The following is a 25,727-nucleotide window of genomic DNA, read 5'->3' on the forward strand; positions in this document are numbered from 1 at the left end:
TCAAGTGCCATAGTTACTATCACAGTAAGAATTTGAAAATGCCAAGGTGTAATTCTAGATTCTTATATATCTTGTCAAGACTGGACACTCTCCTTCCATTGTATTGTGTGCCTTCAAAATGATTGTGCTAGCTCCTAATCATTTCAGTCCATGTTCTTCTTCCATCCAAACTTTTTTTTTTTTTTAAAGACTTGTTTCTCTGCAAGAGTTCCCAGAATGATGTCAAATGAGAGTGGTCATGTGACATTCTCTTTCTTGGCAAACTCCTTCTACATTGTTAGAGAACTTTTATAGATTAAAACTGTTAAGATTATTTTAATTCTTTTTTATTCTAAGTAAATTAAATTCTCTGTCTTGTACTCTCTTGCTCATTCCATTTCATCAATGTCTATAATTTGAAAATAGGAAGGAAATTAGATTTTGGCTTACAATAAGATGATATTTCAGGGATTATTGCATCCCTTGTGATATTACAGACTCACTCTATTGAAGAAGAAATGGCAATCCATTTTTCGTCTGTCTTGTTTCATGATATTGCCGTATGTATGTATTCCAAATCTATGCTACTTTCACAAAATCCCTAGGAAAGACCTCTATGAATCAGCATACACAAACCCTTGGACTTGAGGTTGAGACAGCATAAGATATGCAGCCCTGAAACTATTTTGCCATTCAGAACGCATCATTTCTTCACCACAGGGGAAAGCTTCAGAAAATATTGAATTCAACATTCTCATAGCAGTACTTGTTTGCTCTCTTGTTTAGGAAAAATGTTATAGCAACTCTCACACTTTATGCTATTTCTGAGAATTGAAGAACCACAGAGTGTTAGAACTGAAGTGTATCTTAGATATGATTTCCTTATTTGGAGAAACTAAACTATGCTTCCAGTGTTCATCCACATGGAAGACCCAGGAGGCAAATAAGTAGCGGGGCCCAAATTGAGTCTCTTGTCTGTTTTTCTCTGGTCTCACATTTGAGACACTTAACACGGCCATTTTTCTCCTTGGACTCAAGATGCAATTGGAGAAAAAGCAAAAGTTACATCCCCACTCCCCGCGCCTGCCCATCTCTTTCAAGGACCAGGAACTCTTATATTTCATAACATCTTACTTCCCAATTTACCCCAGATCAAATGCTTTCATTGTCAACAACTCTGCGAAGGTCAGGAGATGGAGCATCAAGCAAGGACGGTAGAAATGTGTTACCTCGGGGTTTGCAACCTCAAGCAAATTATATCATTGCTTTGAATCAGTTTGACCACCTGTGAAATTCAGGTATTAATGATACCTATTAATAGCATAGTTTGAAGAATTTAATGTGCTAACTCCTGAAATGCATTCATCCCAACACATAGCAACCCTCAATAAATAATAAACACTGCTGCAAGATTTACTACAATATGTCTAGAGGTGGAGATGAAGACGGTTGGTTTCTTGATATATGGTTTTGTGTTTCTCAAAAAGCAATAATGTATAGGTTCCTGTTTTACAGTTTTAGTTTTTAAGCAAACACTGTTGAATTATAATGTACACACAGAGAAGTGAATCATGTGTACTACATTCAAATTTTCATAAAATAAATACATCTTTGCAATCACCATCCATAGGATGTATGTGGGTTCCCTCCTGTCTCCTCAGTCACTTCTCTCCTAATTATCATCCATCAGGTTGCCTGTTTTAGAATGTTCTATGAAGGGAATTTCTGTGAATAGTATTTGTGTCTGGTTGTGTTTACAAGATTGATTCATATTGCTAAGTGTTTCAGTACATGTTCATTCTCATCACATGAAAATATCACAAGTCATTGATCTATTCTAAAAGTGATGGGCCTTTCAGTTGTTTTTAGTTTGGTCTTATTATGAATAAAGCTGCTGTGAACATTCTTGTGCATGTCTCTTGATACTCGTAGATATGTCTTTCTCTTGGATATAAACCCAGGAATGGAACTGCTGAGTTGTTGTTTCTGTGTATGCTCAGCATGAGTAGATGTTTTTAAACAGTTTTCCAAAATTCATGCTTCTGGGGTACCTGGCTGGCTCATTTGGTAGAGCATGCGACTCTTGATCTCAGGGTCATGACTTTGAGCCCCACATTGGGTATGGAGATTACTTAAAAATAAAATCTTTAAAAAACAACAAAAACCCACAAAATTTATACTCCCACTGGAAGAATGTGGGAGTTACAGTTGCTCAACATGTTGTGAGTACATACTATTACATTTATATTGTTAACTTTTCAGATGTTGGCCCTTCTATTTGGTGTATATTAGTGGTATCTCATAGTTTACTTCCCCAAAGAAGCTGAGGATTTTTTTTGTTACTGTTGTTATTTGTTTGTCTTTTGTGTTTTATTGACCAAATTAACTTCTTGTGTTGGAAAATACTTGTTGAATTTTTTACCCATATTTCTAGTGGGGTGTTTATTATTTTCCTTATTGAATTTGAGAAGTTCTTTACATATTTTGGATCCAAATCTTCAATACATATATTGTGTATATTCAGCAAATATATTTTCACCCTTATTAGCTTGCCTTCCACTTTCTTAAGAATATATTTTGATAAACAGAAGTTGCTAATTTTAATTAAGTCAAATTTACCTATCTTTTTTTGAATTTAGTTAGTATACTTTGTTGCCCTAATTTAGATTGATTGATTGATTGATTTTCTCATCAGGAGTTTCTGACCATTGACAAGATCAATTAAAGATTACATTGAAAAAATAAAACTTTACACTTTACACATGCATTAGAGAAAAAAAATAAATCCAGTGTATCTGCTTCTTACAATTAAAATGGAAGTTGTTAATTTTAGTTGATCTTATGCAAGCCTAAAAATACTCAATTCTGCATAATAATGTGAGTTCAAGGAGAGAAGGATAAAACAACAAAAACCCAGAAACAGAAGAGGAAGGAAAGACAATAAACCCACCCAACAACAGGCAAGAAAGCAGATATAGGAGAGCAGAGAGTGGGATATACCAAGTAAGAGGGAGGAATCAAAAACTAAACTAAAGTGGGAGGGAAGAGAACCTGTAAAGGATTGAGGAAAGAGAAATGATTGAGAGAGAAAAGAGGTGGATATAAGGACACAGAGGGTTAGAAATTCAGAAGTAGAGGCTCCAATGAGGCCACATCTCTTCAAGCTGTGAGCTAAAAGAATATGACCACCTCTGATCTTGAGTTACTTACAATTAGTGACTTAACCACTGTTCAAGATCTTCTCTTACTTACACTTGCTCAACATTGGTCAACATAAACCACAGCCAAAATGGGAATTCGGGTACGAATTATTTGAACAGTAGCAGCTGAGGCCAGAGTAATACTTGAGAACCTCTCAGAATCTTACTCAACAGTTCTGGGTCTAGAGTTTTTAGTGCCGATTTTAAAGAACTCCTGTAAACGATGTGTCTCACATGAATGTTTTGTAGATTCAACGTTGCTTTTCACTGGCACATCATACCCTTTAAAAAATTGATCTTGTCTTAGATCTTTTTCGGTCACAATAAATAAAAGTGACCCACTGTGTAGGAGCTAAATATTGTTCTTCCTATTAGTCTAATATTTTCTAAACTGTGGGTTTTGACTCCAAGAAATTAATTTTGTGAGTTGTGACAAACAAAAATTAAGAAACAAAACAAAACTGTGGATTTGAAAATGCCAGTGCATCAAAGGCAAATGTTGTTTTGTGAAAACTGCTTTTTACATATCAGTGGCTATTGTAGATTTCAATGCATTTCTGATTGTGGGCTGCATTTGTTTGCTAGGGCTGCCATAACAAAGTATCACAAACTAGGTGGTTTAAGCAGCAGAAATGTATTGTCTCACATTCTGGAAGCTAAAAGTCTGAGATCAAAGTGTTGGTGGGATTAATTCCTTCCTAGGAATCAATTCCATGCCTCTCTCCTACCAGTTTTGCTGGCATCCTTGGCGTCCTTGGCTTACAGGCACATCACCTCAGTCTCTACCTTCATATTCACATGACATTGTCTCTATGTCCATGTCTCTCTCTATGTCCAACTTTCTCCTGTTTATAAGGACACTGTCATATTGGGTTCAGGCCCACCCTAATGGCCTTATCTTAACTCATCTGCAAAGACCTCATTTTCAAATAAGGCCACATTTATGGACACTTAGAGTTAAGACTTCAACATCTTTAACGGGGATCCAGTTCAACCCATAGGATGGTTATGGTCAAAAAAGTTTGAAACACTTCTGGGGAGGTGTTTCTTTTCCACATTAGTTTAAACCCATAAAACCGAGTTTTTTAAAAAGTGCAAAATTGAATATTAATTTGAAGATGCAATATGGTATAAAGTATACTGATTTGGGGTGGTCTTCTCTGACCCTCATAATCACTAGCAAATAATTTGTGTGATTCTAATTATACTTCTTTCAATTTAAGCTGCCAACACGCATCTTTCAAGGTGTTTAGAAAGTTAATAAGGAAGCTGAATAATGATTTTTAAGGTCATATTTATGTCCACCGAAGCTTACTTTTTTATTGGTCTTTAAGGATCTAGCCAATAGTTATACAATTCTTTAGTCATTTATTAAAATATATTATCAAAATATAAGGCTTTTATTAATCAAATGTAATCTGTAAGATTGAGTTCCTTGGGGGGATATATGTAGATGCCACATATTTACAACAAGCTGCATGTATTTATTCCCTATTTCTTAATCACAACACTGTATGCAGTCATCAGTTTTCTGACAACCATCTGCTTAGATGTCACTCATTCCTTCCACCCCATCTAGTTGAAATTAAAATATTGACAGAAATAATTTTTGCATGGAAAGTGGAAAAGCTAATAGGGGTGGTGAAATTAGATTGGATTTTGCATGCATTGCCCTGACAATATTCTGACAAATTTTAGCTTGCTTCTTCAAGTCATGCAGTGTTACAGGAAAATAAAATACAGAGCAAAGATTTGAGGAAAGTATAAGGTTGGTTACTTCTGATGGTGTGAAAATATTGTTGAAAGATAAAAGAAAAGAAGGAGAAGGAGGAGGAGGAGGAGGAAGGGAAGAAAAAGAGAGAAAGAGAAAGAGAGAAGGCTACCAAGCCGTAACCATCATATTTTATGGTGACTATATGGAGTTAGGAGAGTGGTACTAGTAGAGATAAAATGTTATTCTGTCCTTTTACAAATACATAATGACCTTAACAACAACGAAACAGAAGACATGGAATAAAGTTTCTAACAGAATTGAAAAAACATTTCAAAAATATAAAAATACACCAATTGTAAGTTCATCCTGAAATTCTTAAGAAACCCAGAATATTCTCTATTGGAAATGTTTAATATTTAAGTAATCCAACTCTGGAATTCTTTTTGACCTTAGCAAAGAATCTTAAGCTGCATGAAAAATTCTAAACTTAGTTTTTAGAATTTCCTTAGGTGGTACATTACTAACCACTTGATTTCTTACTCTTAAAAAAATCATCAGTTAATAAAAAAAGGTTGAGACTAAATGGTTTGTATTTATCCTCCCCAAACAAAAAGTGCTGTCCCCAGGGTAGTAGAGGACTCATATGTACTTATAATTATTTGATTTAAAAAATCGCCTCCACGCAGTCAACAGAAAAAGCATTAAACCTGTGAACTGGGTTATGATGAGGGCATGCACTGATACGAAGAAGGGGGAGTAAGACAATGAAGTGAGTGGTTAGTGGAAGGAATCAGGTTTAGCCAGAAGAGCTATAAGAAAAACAGAAACAAGAAAAAATAATGAAATAATTTCCTCAGTGCTCTTTCCAAAGGCATGGGAGACTGTTTTCCATACTTGAATCACAAGTGCCCAGTATAGAGAAAACTTTTTGGCAATGATTCCTGAGTATCTCAGAGACCTGATCAACATCATTCCAATCTTCATTTCCTAAACCTCATCTCTGGCCATATCTCTTCTTACATCTCATGATGTGAATATTTCCATCTCCTACAAAGGAAGAGACTTTTTTTTTTTTTAAACCAAAGCAAGTAGAGCTTGAATTTCTATTGATGGAAAGATGCTTAATTTTATCCTGTTTATTTAATAATATTTTATTTATTTATTTATTTTTACAAATAGTTTATTGTCAACTTGGTTTCCATATAACACCCAGTGTTCATCCCCAGAAGTGCCCTCCTCCATGCCCATTCCCCCTCCCCCCCCACATCCATCAGTCCTCAGTTTGTTTCTCAGTATTCAAGAGTATTTAATAATATTTTTATCTTTTAGAGTACATACTTTCACACTAGGCTCTCTGTTGGGGACCAAAGATGAGGCAGAAGAGCTCATTGCCTCTTGGAACTGGTGGGAGGGTTATTACAGGTAAATGGAGAAGCACAATGCAATGTGATAAGATGATGATAGAGGTAGGAGGAACAGAGAAGAGAGGGGTGCAAGAAATGTTTCTCAGAGGAAGTAATATTTGAAAGGAGTTTTGAAGGTAGACGAGGAGTCGGAAAACTTGAACACAAGCATTTTGGACAATGAGAATGCTATATTCCAAACGAGAGTTGTGAAAAGGCTTGGCTTATTAAGACAGAAATTGAGTGTGACTAGATCAGATAAAAAGAATGTTCAGGCAGAGGATAGGCATCGGATGTTTCCGTTCTAGTATTGATTCACCTTTCCCAGACGAGGAAAGAGTTCTAATTGACACATGAATCTCCTCACGTGTGAATGACGGGAGGAGAAGCACTAGCAGAGCACCCCATCAGGCGTGGAGTATTGCGAGGTCAGAGGTAAAGCATGATCATTGCCTGTCTAAGCTGAGTAGGCAGCAGCACCCATGTAACAGGGCGATTCCCCTCCTTTCAAGTTGACTACAATTCAAGACAACGTAGAATGGTCTCAGGGCTATATGAAAACATGGACTTCAGAATTTGGCACATATGACTGAGTCAGTATATCACAAATGGATTTCATGTCAAGAACTGTGCTTATATCGAAAATGTAGCAGGAATTGGGAGACCCCGAAGTACAGCTCTGTCTAATTGAAGACTGGAGAACAGCTGAAGTCAGGGAAATTAGTGACTTGCACGAGGTCTTCCAATAAGCCTGTGAAAGAGCTGGTGCTGGAGCAAGGGTTTCCGACTCCCAGGCCAGTCTCATTTCCATTGTGCCACGTGCTAGTTCTGTCAAATGCGGGTGTTTGCTGACATTTGAGAGGACTGAGGAGTTCAACACATGAAAGAAATGATAAGTTCCCTGAGGAGCTTTGAAGCGAATAGTCTTCTAATCACCCTTTTCTCAGCAACCTTGCCTTAAATCTGCACCTGCTTCTGGATTCGCCACAATGCAAACTTGGCAGAGCTTTCGGAGGGAAAAAAACCTCGTTCTTCTTTGGGTTTTATGTAACCATCTGGAGTGCCCACCAGTTTTGACCAGGTTGAAACTATCTGATATCATCTGTGCGATTCAGGTTTAGGTCACTTTCAGCCAGGGTCCCAGTGAGAAAAGGAGAGCAGTCTTATAAGGGGGCAGTTGAAGAGATTTCATTAGTACTATTGACAAAGCGGGTGGGATTAAGGGCAACTAACAAGCAGTGATGAGTCACCCAGGGAGTAGCAACGGTAGGAGAGATGTTGGCAACCTAAAGCCGAAAGAGGGAAGGAGAAAAAAACTGCTCCTGGAATCTGGAGGGAATATTTGCAGATGTAAGGGATGGCCCTCGGACATAAACTGTGGTTATAAATACAGGAAGATAGTCGTTGCCCATCTGAGGCACAGCAGGGAGGGAGCCAGTAATTATAAATAGTCCAACTCCAATTTTTTCCTGCCCTCTGATCTCCTCAGTGCCTCAATTTGATCAAACCGAACAGAAAGTCAGAGAATAAGGCCATACAAGTCAGTCTCCAAGGGCACAGAGCGGAACGGATACAGTGGAGAGTGGATCTGAAGGAGAAAACGGAGACTAGGCTAGGACGGGGCAAATACAAATTCATCCCCAACCCAGCCCAGGATCTCTTCACTCCCCCAGTTCCGCATCGCTTCCTGGAGGTGCAGCTCCACAAACTGCTCCGATTTCAGAAAGTTTACCTAACACTACTGGGAGAATTATGTAAATATGAAGAGTTTGGCTGAGCGGTGACTAAGGAGAGAGGGAAACATGACCTCCATCTGCAAGCAGTGGTGGGAATGGAAATGATTTCCTGTGGGACGGCAGCTGGTATTACTGTTAAATCATTTGTATACTGTTAAATGAGTTGTGAGCTGGTGGGGCAAAGAGGTCTTAGAACTGTGTTTGCTGGCATTCTCCTTACCTCCATCATTGTCTACAAGCATTTGAAAGGTTGAAAAAACAGCAAGAGAAGGCTCTGATTCAAGGTGATAGGACCAGGTAGACTAGGGTAAAAATCAGGAGAAAGATATTGTAAGTAAAAAACATAACAGCGTTCACAGCAGAAGAAGTTAATCTTTTATTAAAATATTCTAAGGGAATAAAATATGGGAAAGCTCTTCTTTTGCATATTTAATCTCAGAGTGAACAGAACTCTAAAAACTCACTGCCGAAGATAATCTTTGTGGAGAAAAAAAAATACACAGTATATTTTTTGTTTGCATATGTAACAAGTGCACTTAGCAACACTAAGAAGGTTTAGCAAGCTTCCCATTTAAGATACGGCTAATTGATATTTACTTTTATTATAGAATGTGGTTTCTGATACCAAACATTTTTAAATCTCTGAAGATAAAAATTTTTTCTTCCCCTTCTGGTCAAATGCTGAATATGTAGTTTAAAAAACGTAATAAAAATTTTATGAAAGGGGGTTTTGATATTAGGCTTGTTTTCAAGGAATATATTTAAAGCATAGTATAAGGCTTCCTTTTAAAATTTCAATTAAGCATATATTGTGCACCTACGAAAGCTAACATTTTTCAAGTCTAAAAATTTTCTACCTCGCCAACAGGTTCTAGTGGATAAAAACTATGCTTTATCTTTCATTGTTTCTTCTGCACACCCAGCATAGTCCCTTAAGCATAGATTATAGTATAAAATTTCATCAGACAACATCTTGCAATCACAACCATAATTAATATTGCTGATCATGCCATGTCTGACATTGCTCTAAAACATGAGATGGCATCCCATCCATTTACAACTCTTAAAAGCTTCATGAGACATTTCTATCTTTGTGGATGAGGAAACTGAGGCTGGAGAAGCTAGACAATTTGCTCAAGTTCGTGCAAACAGTTAGTGACCGAGCTGCACTCAACCCTGAGAAATCGGGATACCAGATTTTGAGTTCTTAACCACAAGGCCATTTTATTTTAAAGGTGAAGATAAGGTGGGGCCAGAGCATAAGGAGCCTTATCTGTTAGAACAGCAGGTTGTCAACCAGGAACCACAGCAGGTTTTAACCTAAGAAGGTGCCATGATCAAATTTCTCTTTGAAAACGAATATGATATCTCTTTTAAGGTTCAATTAAGGCAGAGAGAAAAACTATGCCTTTTTAGCTTCATGCACTGTTTACTTAACATTTATTCAGGGGCTAAAATAAGCTATGATAACGACGAAAATAAACAGAGTTCATTCTATAATTCAATGGTTTTTTTCAGCCATTTTTAAAAACCTTTGTTCCAATAAGATTTTCCATGGAAACTGAATATGAAAAATATATGAAGGGGTTTAAAATGCCTTACGCTTGTGATGCAGGGAGGAAAAGGCGTTTCTGAGAGTAGCTCTGCTACAGGGAAACTGCAAACCACACCCCCTTTCTCAGTGGCTGTTCCTCTTCCTCTACATTCACGGCTGCTCACATGGACTTTACTAACCAAGGCAGGCTCATTGCTGCAGAAAACAGCTGCAAAGTTGAAGTGGCTTCACACGTCAAAGGCTTTTTTCTCCCTCTCTCATCTCAGTACAGTGCAGGTTGGAGAAGGTAGAAGATGCCTCAGCTTCACAGAGTTCCTTAGACTCAGGCTGATGGAGGTTCCGCGATCTTCAAAGTATGGAATTCAATATTCAACCAGCAAATCAGGAAGAGAGAAGGCATGCGAAAGGCACACCCACTCTTAACTGGTCCAACCCACAAGTGACAAGTCACTTCAGCTCATATTTCATTGGTAAGATGACACAGTCACACACTCCGCCCTAATGCAAAGGGCTGGCAAGTGTAATCGAGCTGGATGCCCAAGAAGAGGGAGTAGGTTGGGTGGGTATCTCGGCCACAGAGACTGCGTCACGAATTGAAATGAATTTGAAATGAAATTAATCAAGTTAAGCAAAGAGTTAACTGGCCCAATGAGGCATGGCTTTTAAGATACGGAGCCAAGACTTGAACTCAGACTGTCTAACTTCAAGCTCCAAGTTCAGCACAGTGAGTGCTACAAGGGGACTATAGTTGTGGTGTGTCCTGGCCCTGTAAGGAAGGAGTAGTTGCGACAGTGATAGGTGGCCATCAATCTCTGGTCTTCTCTTGGGAGCACAGGTCGACTGTTCAATAACTGTCAGTTATTTTTATTATTGGATTAGGTTTCCAATAAAAGATAACATTTTGGAAATGATTTTAAAGGAGACGAGCCATTTGGCAAATGGGAAGTTAATGTGAGTGGGACTTCTTCCAACCTCATTAGAAGGCTTTTAAAAAAGGTACAAACACAAAGAGTAGAAAAATGAATGAACGGAGGGTGAGAGGGGCTCATGAGACTGGAATGTGAAGAAGGGGTTTGTGCGAGCTTGTGTCCTCCTTCTTACCTCTCATAGGCTTCTGTCCCTTGCCTTTTAACTCCAGCTTTTCATCAGCACATCCTTTCATTTGATCTGGGCAAAATACCCGGATGCTTGAGCTTCAAGATTCCTTATCTATAAGAAGAAAAGGGATGACTCACGTCATTTCATGCCTCTTGCTCCTGTTGTATTCTTCAAAATATCTGAAATTCTAGGGTCTTAGATCCACTAATTTTTTTTTAATGTTTCTTTCGCTATCTCATTTTCGGCAACCTCAAGCTGTGTGCCAGATTAGCTCGAAAATAAAAACGTACATGTTCTGTATAGTAGGTGTAACTTCCGAGTCTGAGTTTCTAAATTTTTATATAAAGCTATCTTGTGATACTATCAACCTTTCCCTTTATACATTTTCGTTGACATTTCTGTTTTGTTTACAGGGTAAGATTTTCACACTGGAATTTGGCAACGTGATCATGGAAAATTTTAGGCTATAAGGACACCCATAGGAAATGTGAGTGGGAGTGTGTTTTCCTGAAGTTAAGAGAAACAATTTAAAAGTTAGACCAACAATAATGTTAAGAAATGGCACCCTTTATTGGCGAACGTTTCTGTGAATATTTTACTAGAAGATAAAAATGAGAAATACAAGTATTTAGACCGTGGCTGTGAAAAGCAAGCAGTATTTCATCTATTTTCTGTATTTAAGAAACAGAACCGTTTTATCTATTAAATTAAACTGGAGCATGCTATCATCAGCCTAACACACACAAAAAGAAGTCTATAAAAACTTCTGTCATTTTCATCTCAGCATGATGATACCCCCCTGTGAGGTTTATAATTCTCAATTAAAATGAGTAATTCAATGAAAGAACAAGTCCCATGAGGGAAGACGCCAAGAAGGAATCCTAACGTTAAAGACATATTTTCCCATGGTAAGTCTGTTATGGTTGGTGATGCTGCTAACACACCTATGCCCACAGTCTTTGGTTCTCATGTTAACGTAGTGGTACCATAAATAAATTTAGGAACAGAAATCTAACATAGCTACCCTTGTATTACTAATTTCATTTCTTTCTATTGAAATTATCTTATCTCATAAATATATATTTGGTTACTTATATTAGTAACAGTAGTATGTGTGGAGCCAGATCTATAGAGCTGTTCTGCTTCTAATTCCATATATATTATTTTGTGTCTGCTGTCTTCCGCCATTTTGCCATTTATCTTCCAGCCGTAAATGTCTAATGGATTCCTCAGAATAATCCTATATTGTTTGAGTAAGTGAGATGACTTGGCTAAAGTCACACAAGTTATAAGTGTTCAGGATTTGAAATGAAAGATTTTAAAAGTCTCTTTCTGTGTAGTTAGTCACTGGCCTGTTTATTTTTTATATCTTCAGATGATGGTCTTGCACAGACACAAACACTTTTGAGTGCATAGGCCCTGGATCCAAAGGAAAAATAGGATCATGCATATTGTTGGATTACAAAGAACACTTGGAGGGACCAGCTCTGCCTCTTCCTAGGGAGGGTTACAAGGCTAGAGGGTAAATTACCTTTCTGGCCAGCCTTCCAGTAAGTAATTTCCTGTGGCTCTAGGTGTTGTGGAAGAGTCAAAGCCCTCAATTAAATGCAAAAGTGCTTCCCAGGACAAGACATTGACACTTTAGTTTGACTTCTTTTTTGTTTTTATTTTTTCAAATGTTTTATTTATTTCTAGGAGAGAGAGAGAGAGAGAGAGAGAGAGAGAGAGACAGCGTGAGCAGAGGAGGGTCAGAGAGAGGGAATCACAGACTGAAACAGGCTCCAGGCTCTGAGCTGGCTGTCAGCACAGAGCCCGACGCGGGACTCAAACCCACGAACCGCGAGATCATGACCTAAGCGAAAGTCGGACGCTTAACCGACTAAGCCACCCAGGCGCCCCTAGTTTGACTTCTTTTTTAGATCTCATCTCCAAACAGAGCCCCCAAGGGCATGGGGTGTAGGACGGGGGACCGAGTCACAGACGTGGGGCTACTTGAAAGTGAACTGCTAAGAGGATACCAAAATGGGTTTCTGTCGTGGTCACTGCTAGCACACATGCCATTGTTCTGTGAAGTTATACAAGTTTTCCGATCTAAGAATAAATTATATTTAAAAAAACCACTTATTCTGGGTGGCTGAGTTACTAAAAGACATCTTTTGCCCCCAAATGCTGTAGCCTCAAGCGAAGGCACAAACGGTAGTGATGGACATCTGAGCCGACTTCACATATTCCACTTGGCTGAGGACATCTGTGCACAACTTGTACAATGTTACTTGCAGTTCCAGTTTTTCTAGTTACTTTGCAAGTGGTCATAGGGCCCTAGAAGGGAAAGAAAAAAATAGGCCTATTATAGAATTGGGAACCAACTTTATTCAAGGCTAAAACTCAGTCTTGTCTTTGGGGTATCTTGACATCAAGGAGCTCCCGCGGCTTTACACTGTGAGAGGCTCACGGAGGCTCCACACTGTGGGGTAGGAGCCAGGGTTAATGTGGAAAATGTGAGGTTTGATCCGAGTGGAATCTTGGTTATTTAAAGATATTGTCAGGGTGACCTGCCTCTTACTACTGAGCCTAGAAAAGGCTCTAGGTGTTTTTAGTTATTTACCCAAGGAGTATCAATTACTGTGGGATTTTAGTCAGTCTGTAGGGATTACTATAGCAGTCTATAAAGAATTCAAAATTTCTTCCAGAAAGAAGGCATTATTTTAATTTCTAAGTAAGGTACCTCATATCTCTCTTTAGGCACTAGTCTTGAATATTTCTTGAACCAGTCAACAATATATATATATATTGATATATTCTTTTACTATGTATATACTTTTAGCAGCTGTAGTCACTATAAAAGTAATATATCTTACATTAAAAAAAAATTAAAAAAAAAAAGGGGGGCGCCTGGGTGGCTTAGTCAGTTAAGCGTCCGACTTTCGCTTAGGTCATGATCTCATGGTTAGTGGGTTCGAGCCCCGCGTCGGGCTCTGTGCTGACTGCCAGCTCAGAGCCTGGAGCCTGTTTCAGAGTCTGTAACTCCCTCTCTCTCTGACCCTCCCCTGCTCACGCTCTCTCTCTCTCCTAAAAATAAATAAAACATTAAAAAAAATTTTAAAAAAGTAATATATCTTGCCATAAACGTTTTTGAAATCCCCAAAGTACTGAGAATGAAATAGAAATTAGTTTCATCTCACTAAGAGAGATATAAGTCTCATCCCAACTATTTGCATTGACTTCATTTCCTTCTGTCATGGTCTTCCTTCCTATTTAGTTAAAAGCAGAAAGATGCTGTCCGCTTGTTCTCAAGATCGGGAAATGTATGCAGACCAAATATCAAGGCCAGTCCAGCCTGTGGGTCTTTGACCTGCTTTCTGTTTCTTCTTTTATTATCTATCCTCAGATTTCTTGGTCCTCTCCAGCCATGCATTCTGTCCAATCTTTGTAGCAGTTATTTCTGAGAACCAGTTTGTTGATGATAAGTTGAGTTTTACTATGGCTGTTGGGGAAATAACCAGGGCCAAATTCTTTGAATTGCTTTGATTCTTTCTATGAGATGCTTCAGTGATAGCCTCCTTCAACGCTCGGGAGCAAAGCAGTCAGGCTGCAAGTACGCACAACGCTTCCTTTATTTCACGTAATTCATTTCAATCTACAAATCAAGCAGATATTGAGGGCCTCTGCCTAAGGAATTGTCATCAGAACTGTCATCAGGATTTTGACAAAATCTGGAGTTTTATGACACAGCATTGAGGCCAGGCTTGAGTGGTTAGGTATGAAAACCTGCGGCTTGGTGGTGGAGGGTAGAAGGGAAGGAGGGTGGGGAAGAGGTGGGATATTTAGACTAAAAGGACTTGGAGAAAGAACAAAAGCATTCTTTATTTTCCATTCATTGTTCCCTGGCATCAGGACCATTTGCAGATAGAAAGGCCAAAATAAGCATGAATTTTGTTTTAATTAACTCTCTAAGACTTGTCTACCGTTTACTTGCCCCCTCCCACCCTCATCTGTTATTTTGTTCACTTTAGGCCCATAAATAATATTAATCCACAGAGATTTCTTCCTGCTTCCCTTAGTTAATTAAAGATACTCCAGAATTTATCTTAGGCTTCCACCAGGAGGGCACAAAAAGTGAAATATTATATTGCTAGATAGTTCATTCATTAGCATAAAATAATCAGTGGGATTGTGCGTTGGAGTTTTAAATACCTCCACCAGACTTTCTGTTAAAGGACGAATGTAGTCAGTCCACAGAAGCGAACAGAGAGGGAAGGAGGGGAGAAAAGAAAGGTGGGCAACAAATTAAGGAGAAAGGTGACACCGAACGTACAGATGACTTTTTTTAGAGATAATTTCACCCTACTCTAGACTGGGAAAGAATTGCAATAGCTCCCTGCTCACATGTCATTTGTAATAGACACAATGGCCAAGTCTTCCTTCATCTGTTTCAAGCTGTGTCGTTTAGTCGAGAAAAGAAGGCGGGGGGGGGGGGGGGGGCGGCGAGGGCAGCTGTCAGAAAAAAAACCTCACTAAAATGATTATTCTTATATTTTACTTACTTTATTTTATATTAATGGTTTTATTACAAAAAGAAACTATGATGTAAACTTCATGTATCATTCACTTACAACATTTTAGACCAAACCAAGCAGAACCCAACACCAGACAGCTCCACTATTTATATTCCTCTAAGGGTGGCTCATCCTGCCCTCTTTTCCACCCTCAGTGTTTTTCTTCCTTCAGGGAGAGATTCTATATCAGTGTTTCATTTCTCCTCTGGGTGGACTTAAAGGCCAGACACATTGATTATTAATCATTATATTGGGGTTTCTCTCCTTTCTTGACCAATGACACAATTTGCAAAGCATGATAGGTATACTGTAACTGACATCTGTACGGAAGGAAAAAAATTAGGTTATGGCGTATATATCTCCACTAATAAAAAAAGCCATCTTTCAAATCCTCCTTTTGTAAGTCTTGCTAAAAAGACCACTGTGTTACAAATGCATAGGCACTGAGCCATAAATCCAGTAACAGAGACGTATCTAAAAGCCCATTTTGGGACATTCTTTACTTGGACTCTTGGGACACTCCAGGCTTAACAAGAGTCACTTTTTTTCTAGGTTGTGCAGCTGATGAATACCAGGGAGAAAACTTGAAACATATGGGGTTTTCTGGCCCTGTGAGCTGGCTGTGCTATTTTACTTCATCTATTTTGGTGTATATTTTTATTTGTGTAAATGTCTCAACTTAAAATTATTTGCCATTTATGCTCTCTAAAACTCACTGGCTTTCTGATGCCAGGGCATATTTGAAGTGAATTTGTGACCGTCAGTTTATAGTTTTCTGTGAGAGGGCATGAAATTTCATGAGTTAAAGAACAGTAGAAATCTAGGGTATGAGTTAAAAGCATGGATTTTTATTCAGGCTGACCGAGGTCTGAATTCAGGCACTCAGCTTAAATGTAGGACTTTGGGCAACTTATTTCACCTCTAAGCAGTTCAGTTTTCCCAGCTACAGAATGAAAGTAGTAATAGTAGTAATAATACAGACTGAAGGCTCAGGGCCTACATTCAGCTCAGAACCTGCCTCATAGTAACTCCTCATTATGTGGGAACATTATTACTATTATTACTACTCTTCTTCTTCTGTGTTCTTCTTCTTATTGATATTATTATATTTTTTTAAATGGCCAAATCAGGATAATTGGTAAACAAGGTCACTATATGCTTTTAAATAATTACACGGAACCAAAAGGCATAAACCAATATTATCCTGAGTCTAGTGGGACATATGGCCAACCTGATTAGTGTGGGCTGGGGACAATCTCAGCATCAGCATGAGGAAATTAGATAGAGTCACTTATTTTGATCTGATGTTGAGAGGTCCTTACAGCAACCAGAGTAACAAACCAAGGGACAGGTTTTTGTTGTTGTTGTGGATTATTTTCTTTTCTCTTATTTTATTTTATATTTATTAAAAATTTTTTTGTTAATGTTCATTTAGTTTTGACAGAGAGGGAGAGACAGAGAGAGAGACAGAGCACGAGCAGAGGAGGTGCAGAGACAGAGGGAGACACGGAATCCAAAGCAGGCTCCGGGCTAGGAGCTGTCAGCACAGAGCCCAATGCCGGGTGGGGCTTAAACTCATCAACCGCGAGATCATGACCTCAGCCGAAGTCAGACACTTAACCTACTGAGCCACCCAGGTGTCCCTCTCTTTTTCTAAAAAAAAACCTGTTTTCAGAGTGCCTGGGTGGCTCTGTCAGTTAAGCATCTGACTCTTGGTTTCAGCTCAGGTCATCATCTCACAGTTCCTAATATGGAGTTCCACATCGGGCTCTGTGCTGACAGTGTGGAGCCTACTTGGGATTCTCTCTCTCTCTCCCTCTCTCCCTCTCTCTCTCAAAAATGAATTAAAAAAACAAACAAAAAAAAAACCCCTTGTTTTCAGTGTGGAAAGGAAGAGTTTGTAGTCATGCCTTTTACTTTTGCCCATGCTTCCTCACATACAAGGGTAGTCTCTCCTTTGGTCACACCGTTTCTGACTGCAAAGGACAATATGGATTTATGGTCAGTGACCTCCTGTGAGTTTCCTTTCTTTGCTGCAAAATTATGGGGAGCAACAACTTGATTTATTCCATTGGTTTTGAACTGTGCTGCCAATAAGTAAATTGGTTCATGGTAATCACAGTATTCACTTCAATTAAATGATCATCAATTGAGTTATTTGCCTTTTTGCATGTAATTTATTATGGTCTACTTTTCTCTTTCAATTAAAAAGTTGAAGTGTATAATTTACTTGTTTCTAGTGATTACAAATAAGGGAACTAGAATTCTAAAATAATTATCTTAAAGATTTAACAATTAGAAATGTTTATGTTACTTTATATGTTACTGACGATACATGATTAGGAAATTATTTTGTTGTATGCAATCAAAAACAATTATTTCCTTATGCAAAATCCACCTCAGGAAAAGGGAAAGAGGAAACATATGAGAAAACACATTTTACCTAATGATTTTCTTTCAGGAAAAATATTGCTATCATGATCCTTTTTAATTAAATAAGAATTTAGCACTTTTGCGTGTGTGTTCTTAATGTCAGACTCTTTGGTTATCACACTTACACCTCTGTTATTAATGTTAGCCATGGTTTGCAGATGAGGAAAAGCTAGTTATCAATGAATAATTCAGATTCCATAACTGTCAGACCTCATTATTTTAAATAGGGCTTGGTAGTTCCAGTTGTAACCAGCTAATTGCCTCGTTTAAACTTAAACTGTTAGACTATTTCACATAATTCCAATTTTGAAAAAACTTTAAATACATTTAAAATTGCTGTAGTACATAGAGCAATTTGCCTTAAATCAGTCTAGGAGAACAAAAGGCATTCTGCTTGTGATGTCTTCAAATAAGAATTAAAATTTATTTTAATTTAATCCACTAGCTGTCATGAAATGCTTACTTCGCATAGAATGAAAAAAAACGTTTTAATTTATAAAACAAAGTAAAGCGAGAAGCCGGAGACTGAACAATTCAGTTTAAAATCTGATCTCTTAAAAAAAAAAAAATAAGAAAAATAAACATATTGCCAAATAAAAGTCCCAAGCCAAATTGAACGTGACGGAAGGGATCACCAAAGGTTCTTGCTTTTGCTTCCTGTCACTCTGAAAACTAAAGCAACTGGAACGTTACCCCGGACTCGAAAAATCTGGAAAGCCGGTGTGGTGGCTAAGGAGGCGAGCTGCTCCTATCTTCTGTTAAGACAAGCTGTCAAGGTCAGTAGACATCCTCCAGGGGCCACGCCTTCAGATCTGCCTCAGTGTCCAGTCCAAAGCTGCACCTGCCTCTGTTCTTCTTGGCCGGTGGCTGAGCATAGCGGAGAACTAAGTACAAGAGCCAGGGCGTCCCTGCCGCGTGCCGCCTGGCACACCTATGCTGACCGGCCTTTCCCTGGGACCCTTCCTCAGCCTGGCTGCAACTCTCTCAGGACTGTGCTTCTCCCATCCCCTCCTCCTCCCTTCCCTCCCTTCTTCTCCAGGCGTCTGAACTGTGCGATGCCCTGAAGGCTCTCCACACCCAACCTGCCTGCGTGTCCCTTCGCCATTCACGTTCCTTCTCCCCGATAAATCTCTCGGACATCTAATTCTGTCATACCGTTTGCTTCCTGCAGGGCCTGGACTGAGGCAGCAAGAATTCTACAGTCTCTGCATGTCTAATTAAACAACTCTATTCACAAATCTAATCCCTGTTAGTCGGCTTCAATCTTGAGAGATAGTGAGGTTTGACAGGGGGAGCCTTCCCAGTAATGAAGATCTTCATGCAGTTCTTGAGGCCCGGGTAGAATCGTATTTAATTTCTTCGATCAAGACAAGTAGCAGGAGCTCTGCTTGTTTTTCTCCTGTAACCCGAATATATATCTTTTCCACTTCCTGAGTCTTCTCCAGGTTCTCAGTACATCCCAGCGTGAATAGGTAAGAGCTGACCAGGTCTCTACTAGTCTTACAGAAACACTTTATCTTAAAATCTCACTTAAACCTTCTTTCAGTGAAGTTACTGCCTTGGGGAAAATAAATCTGTTGTTATCACAGGTCTACAAAGCTTTGCTACTTTGATGTTAAGCCTACCTTTTTATTTTATAAAATTTGATTGGAAGCAATGTGGTTTATTAATGTAAAAAATGGTTATGCTATCACTGTGTGTTGGGGAGACCTCACAACAGCTTTTTAAAAATCAGCAAGCCTTTTTAAAAAATTTTTTAATGTTTACTTATTTTTGAGAGAGAGAGAGAGCCTGCGAGCAGGGGAGGAGCAGAGAGAGAGGGAGTCACAGAATTCACAGCAGGCTCCAGGTTCTCTGAGCTGTCAGCACAGAGCCCAATGTGGGTCTGGAACTCACAAACGTGAGATCACAACCTGAGCTGAAGTCGGACGCTTAACCGACTGAGCTACCCAGGGGCCCCTAAAAATCAGCACGGTTTCACTGTGATTACTTCAGCTGTTCAGTAAGTGCAACCTCTAATCTTTTCGAAAATATTTGTTCAAGGTTTATGCCCATGTTCCTGTTTGTGTAAGTGTGGAAACAGCAAAACCCTTGTGGCAAGGAAGAAGAGACACTTCTGTGCTTGTAACTTACTATCTGCGGATCTTGTCTCTTGTGTTGGGCGCTGTGTACATTCTCGAACATCTAAAGGTTCTCGTGCTCTTCCTAAGCTGGGAGAAGGGCGGTGGTGTGGAAGTTCCCTGAGCGTTTGGAAATAATGTACTGAGTTTTTAGCAAAGTTTAAAAATTGCTTTAAGCTTTTAGTATCAAGGTGTCAGCAACATTCCACTGTACTCACTCAAGGAGTGAAATTTGGAGGCACGTATTTGCATAGTTTAGTTTTAATACCACCTTAGTATTGGCTTGGACCCTGGGTTCGTCACAGAGAGTCTCTGAGTGTGTTTCCTCACCTATGAAAACAGTCATGGAGAGTGGCTAGAGACGGGACCACACAGATTTGAGGGCCACTGCTAGCCTATGAGTCTCTGAGTTTAGTGAGTGTGCGGCACCCTCATTCCCTTTAAAGGAAATGTTTCCTGGGTATTTAAAGAGAACCTCTTTGTTTACTTTTCCAATACAGTCCGTATTGGATGAAACAGCACATACAGTTGCCCAAATGTAATATTCTTTTCTGGGAAGAGGTGAAAAGTGAATTTATTTTCGTCTGATTCAAATGTAGGGTATATTTTTCTTTACTTAGTTTTTTTCACAGATAAGTCTTCCACCCCAAACTACCTTTGTATAATTAACACCATAATAAGGTTTGAGAAAGTTACAGATTTGTTTTCTTCTTTCAATTTGCACGTAATAACTTCTGAAATATTAACATTTTCTGGAAGGTTTGTCCCCCCTTATTACCATGCAGTTTCTAGGTGATGATTAGTTTTTGTCTGCTCTGTAACATTCTAAAAGTATAATAGGCTGCCATGAAATAGTATAGTAAATATTTCCCCTTCATGAATTCTTATATTCTGACAGATTTTCCCCCCAGAAAGCCCAGATGATGAAATACAGACATATACAATTAATGTCAGTTACAGTTCATAGAAGCACATGCTTTTCTTCCACGGCAATAAACTGAACATTTAGGAACTGAAAGGTTTACCGTCTGTGAGCTATGTGTGAGCTTAGCTGTCTCAGATCAAGCTCCATGTTTTAAATATTGTGCTCTGAGAAAAGCCCACCTCAATCTTTGAATGTCATGGTTGTGTCCACACTCAGATACCCTAGTAACACAGAAGCCTTGCTTGTCCGTCTTAAAATTCTAGCAATGGATTTACTCTTCTGTGACATGTGTCTTTAATGAAGATAGTCATTACATTTAGTAGTGTACTGAATTCTACCCCCCCCATTAGAAATAATGTACTATATTTAGAATTTTTGGATAATTACGTACATAGAACAATAAAGGTTGCAACCATCATTCTTTTTTTTTTTTTTTTTTAATGTTTATTTCTGAGAGAGAGAGACAGCGTGAGCAGGGGAGGGTCAGAGAGAGAGGGAGACGCAGAATCTGAAACAGGCTCCAGGCTGTGAGCTAGCTGTCAGCACAGAGCCCGACGCGGAGCTTGAACCACGAACCGTGAGATCATGACCTGAGCCGAAGTCGGACACTTAACCGACTGAGCCACCCAGGCGCCCCGCAAATATCATTCTTAAAATGGATTCCTTCTACATTGTGGTTCAGAATTCTATTGGATACTAAACACTTTCCTGTTTATTTTTATTTTTGAGTTTTATTTATTGGAAAGAGACAGAAAGAGAGAGCGCATGCGTGCACACAAGTCAGGGAGGGGCAGAGAGAAGGAAGAGACAGAATCCCAAGCAAGCTACGTGCTGTCAGCACAGAGCCGACTCAGGGATCGAACTCACAAACCACAAGATCATTAACTGAACCAAGACCAAGAGTCTGATGCTTAACAGACTGTGCCGCTCACGTGCTCCCTAAACACTTTCTTATTAAGCATTTATTCCCATTAATTTTGTTGCAAACTAATGAAACTAGATGCTTCGGGTTTTTCTTTGCTTTGTTTTTAAAAATTCCATTAATATTTAGATTTGAACTGATTTTTTATAATGTAAAATTTGTTTTAGTAAAAAGAAGACTGATTTGTTACAAGCATAAGAAAGAAAGAAGTGAGTTTATTGATGAAGCATTCAAGTAGAGCAGTATTTTTTTTTAATTTTTTTAATTTTTTTTTTTGTATTTATTTCTAGGGAGAGAGAGAGAGACAGCGTGAGCAGGGGAGCGTCAGAGAGAGAGGGAGTGACAGACTCTGAAACAGGCTCCAGGCTCTGAGCTGGCAGTCAGCACAGAGCCCGACGCGGGACTCGAACCCATGAACCGCGAGATCATGACCTAAGCTAAAGTCAGACGCTTAACTGACTAAGCCACCCAGGCGCCCCAAGAGCGGTATTTTGGATTGTGTTGTACATATTGACCACTATTTAGCTTTGAGAGGAATTTGATAACTTAGGACATGATTCAGAGGATTAAATGGTCTTTCTACATATAACTCATATTTAAGTCACATATTTGTTTAAAATCATTGGATCCCGGTGGAGGTACGAATCCAAAGGAATACCTTGCTTTCTGATATGTGGAAAATAGGAATATTCTCAAAGACAAAGAATGAAATTTTGTAGAATGACTTCTTATGGTCACTGTAAACACCTGTTTTATGGGGGGACAAATTCCTTTCTATGATTATGATATTGTGATGGATGGAAAGTTCCGGGAAGAAAGTAATTATAGTTTCTTAAAGATTGAGTCAGACTTTTAACGTATCCTGAGTGCTTCTACCATATGGCACAGACGGATTGCAAGCTACACCTGAGTGATTGACTAGTTCTAGCATTTGGTGTTTATGTTGTAATTTTAAAATAGCCATTCACTAGCTTGGTGTTTGTGCGTATGCGTGCGTGTGTGTGTGCATGTTTGAAGTGGTTAAGAAAAACATTATTTTATTTTTATGATTTCACAGAGTATGGAGAGTACTATATCATAGAAGATTTAAGAGCATAACTCACTGCTAGTTGTTAGTCAGTGACTCCTTATACCTACTTAGTCAACATGAGGAACAGATGGCTTGTGGGAATATCTTATTTTTTTCTACTGCAGTGCTCCAAAATGGAGAATTTATACTTTACTTTTTAAATAATAATTCTTCCAATCCCAAAAACTTCTAGAAGCAATAACAATGGACTCAAAGCTACATGCTAAGGAGTGGTTAATCACAGCAGAAAGAAATGTTATTTGACAGTCAGCTGTGACTGACATTTGAGATTTTCATCACCTCCCCAATTTAAACCCGATATTTTCAGTTCTGAAATTTTTGTACACTTAGAAACAAATTGAGCTTTTTTAAATTCAAAAATTAAAGTTAATGTAATAATTCATTAGTAATGCAAAATATTAATACATACTAATTACATTCAAATTAACATAATAAAATCAGCAATAATTGGCTAGGGGCACATGCAAGCCCTTTAAACCTGATAGTTGCTTCTTGCTCTCTTTTACTGTAATTTGGATATGGAAGAAACTAGAATTTCCCACATACTATATAGTGTATCCTTGTATTATATAACATGATTCTTTATCCCAACTTGATGAGATGCAAGTTTGAACTTTTACAATGAAACCATAAAAGTAGTGAAGTGTATTTGCTATTGTAATATACCAGGAAGCACGTATTATTATCTCTTTTTGGGGAATATTTTGATTGGCCATTGGATATTCATCTCATCTGTGTATTATAAAGTCTCTGATCAGCTTTTCATAGCTATTGTTGATCACGACCTCACTCCAACAGTTTGTTAAGGGATTATGTCTATTTATATTTTCTGAAAGTTCTGCAAAAAGCACTATTTCAGTTCATACAATATGTTCACTGTGGAGATCAGGGTGATGTAAGCAGGAGGGCAATGACAGTTTATAATATTTTATTCCTCCTGTGGGGGGGGCGGAAAATAGAAGCATTTCATTAACATGTCTGTGTGTGATTTCAATTAGTCAATACTGTAAACGCAGCTATTTTCCAATATATATGACAGCAGAGTCAACCTCCCTGAAAATACTGTGATGTGACTCTTGCTACTGTGGAGGAAATAGTTTACTTTAATAGCAAATCATGATTCCTACTCTAGGGCTAAATATAGACACTGATTTCTTGGTGCATTCAGCACAATTCCTTGTCCATTCTACCATGTGATTCTCAAGGCCACTCTACACCATCAACAAAGAAAATATCATTTTCACTATCTTTTTTTTTTTTTTTAAATATTTTTATTTATTTCTAGGAGAGAGAGAGAGAGAGACACAGAGTGAGCAGGGGAGGGTCAGAGAGAAAGGGAGTCACAGACTGAAACATGCTCCAGGCTCTGAGCTGGCAGTCAGCACAGAGCCCGACGCGGGGCTCGAACCCACGAACCGCGAGATCATGACCCAAGCGAAAGTCGGACGCTTAACCGACTAAGCCACCCAGGCGCCCCTTTCACTATCTTACAAATGTGGAAACTGAGGCCCAGAGAGCTGAAGTCACTTTCCCCTGTCATCCAATGAGTTGGCAATGGAACCGGGAAATAGATCTTGGGTTCCCAACTCTAAATTCCATGGGTTTTTTTTTTTATCGTGCCATACTTGAGTTATCTCTAGATTCAGGATCCCGGGCTCTTTGTTAAATTCAGCAATATGTACTGATAACCCATTAAATTTGTATAAAGCTGGCACATACTTTATATGAAAAAATAAGTATAATTAAATAAGATGCATAAAATTAAAAGTTGTTTTACTCATTATCCTGGAACCACTAAAGAGTAGTAATTATCTACCAATGTTCATTTTTCATTGCTATTTTTTGTATTAGCACATTCTCAAAACTTCTTTTGAATTTCTAATACATGAGAAATGCAGGGCATAGGAAGTTTTGTCTTTGCTGAAGGAATTCATGGCATGGTGCAAGAAAAGAAGATAACCCAGTAGTTACAGCACAGATTAGTAGGATGATGGGTTTTAGGCTTCAACAATTGTCAATTTTGACTTGCCCCTAATTTCTGTATTACAGTCAGTATATCAAGCAAACAAGTATAACTTGCTCAAAACATATAAGGTATATTTTATAAATACAGCTGGTGGCTTTCTGTATAAGTAAGTCTACTTGTTTTTAGAGGTCAGACATGGCTAATTACCCCTCTGAAATTTTTTTCAGGTCTTTCCACCTGAAGAAATGACCTTCTGTAGTTGGTTTTTAAAGGTCCGTTCCCAGGCAGCTGTTGTGTCTAAGCATGGCCTTAGCACTGGCCTTGTCACCAAAATGGGCAGAGCCAAATGTCAGAGCAGGGTTCAAGGCTAGCTCTCCACAGGTCCAAGCAATCAGTTTATTCCTGGCCTGAAAGAGTCTGGGACGTATTGCAAATCTAGTGGTATGAGTGTCTGTTTCTGGTGTTACAATCCCTACAGTCCCTGGAATTTCTGATAATAGTTGATTCCCAAAGTAAAGGATAAGACCACAATTCTTGAGGGGTTTCTCAGACATTGGAAATTTACGTATGACTTGGATGACATGAATTAAAAGAAAAGAAAAGAAAAGAAAAGAAAAGAAAAGAAAAGAAAAGAAAAGAAGTAACTTAGCCTCTTAGAGGAAACCTGTGTTTTTGTCTAGAGAAACCAATAACAACACTATATGATACCATGAAAGAAAAGTGAAGGAGAACAATAATACGGACATAGTATGAATACTAACATACTGAATTAGGTGAATTTTAATGTTATACGTGCCTGGCCTAAAGCCTGCATTGATGACATGAAGATTTTGGTCTTGGAGATGCTCTTAAGCAGATTGGAAAAGCGTTTATAAGATCTGTTATTTTCCTTGGTGTCTTTATTACCGACCCCTAACCTTTGTGTTGTACATGAGTAAAATTTTTAATCAGATGGAAAACTCAAAATTTTGTAGTCTACACCATGGAAAATCTCACAGAAGTGCTTTACATCTCTAAAGAATCTTACCTT

Source organism: Hyaena hyaena, unplaced genomic scaffold (genome assembly GCF_003009895.1).
Source record: "Hyaena hyaena isolate Hyena2069 unplaced genomic scaffold, ASM300989v1 scaffold_207, whole genome shotgun sequence".
Classification (NCBI taxonomy): Eukaryota; Metazoa; Chordata; class Mammalia; order Carnivora; family Hyaenidae; genus Hyaena; species Hyaena hyaena.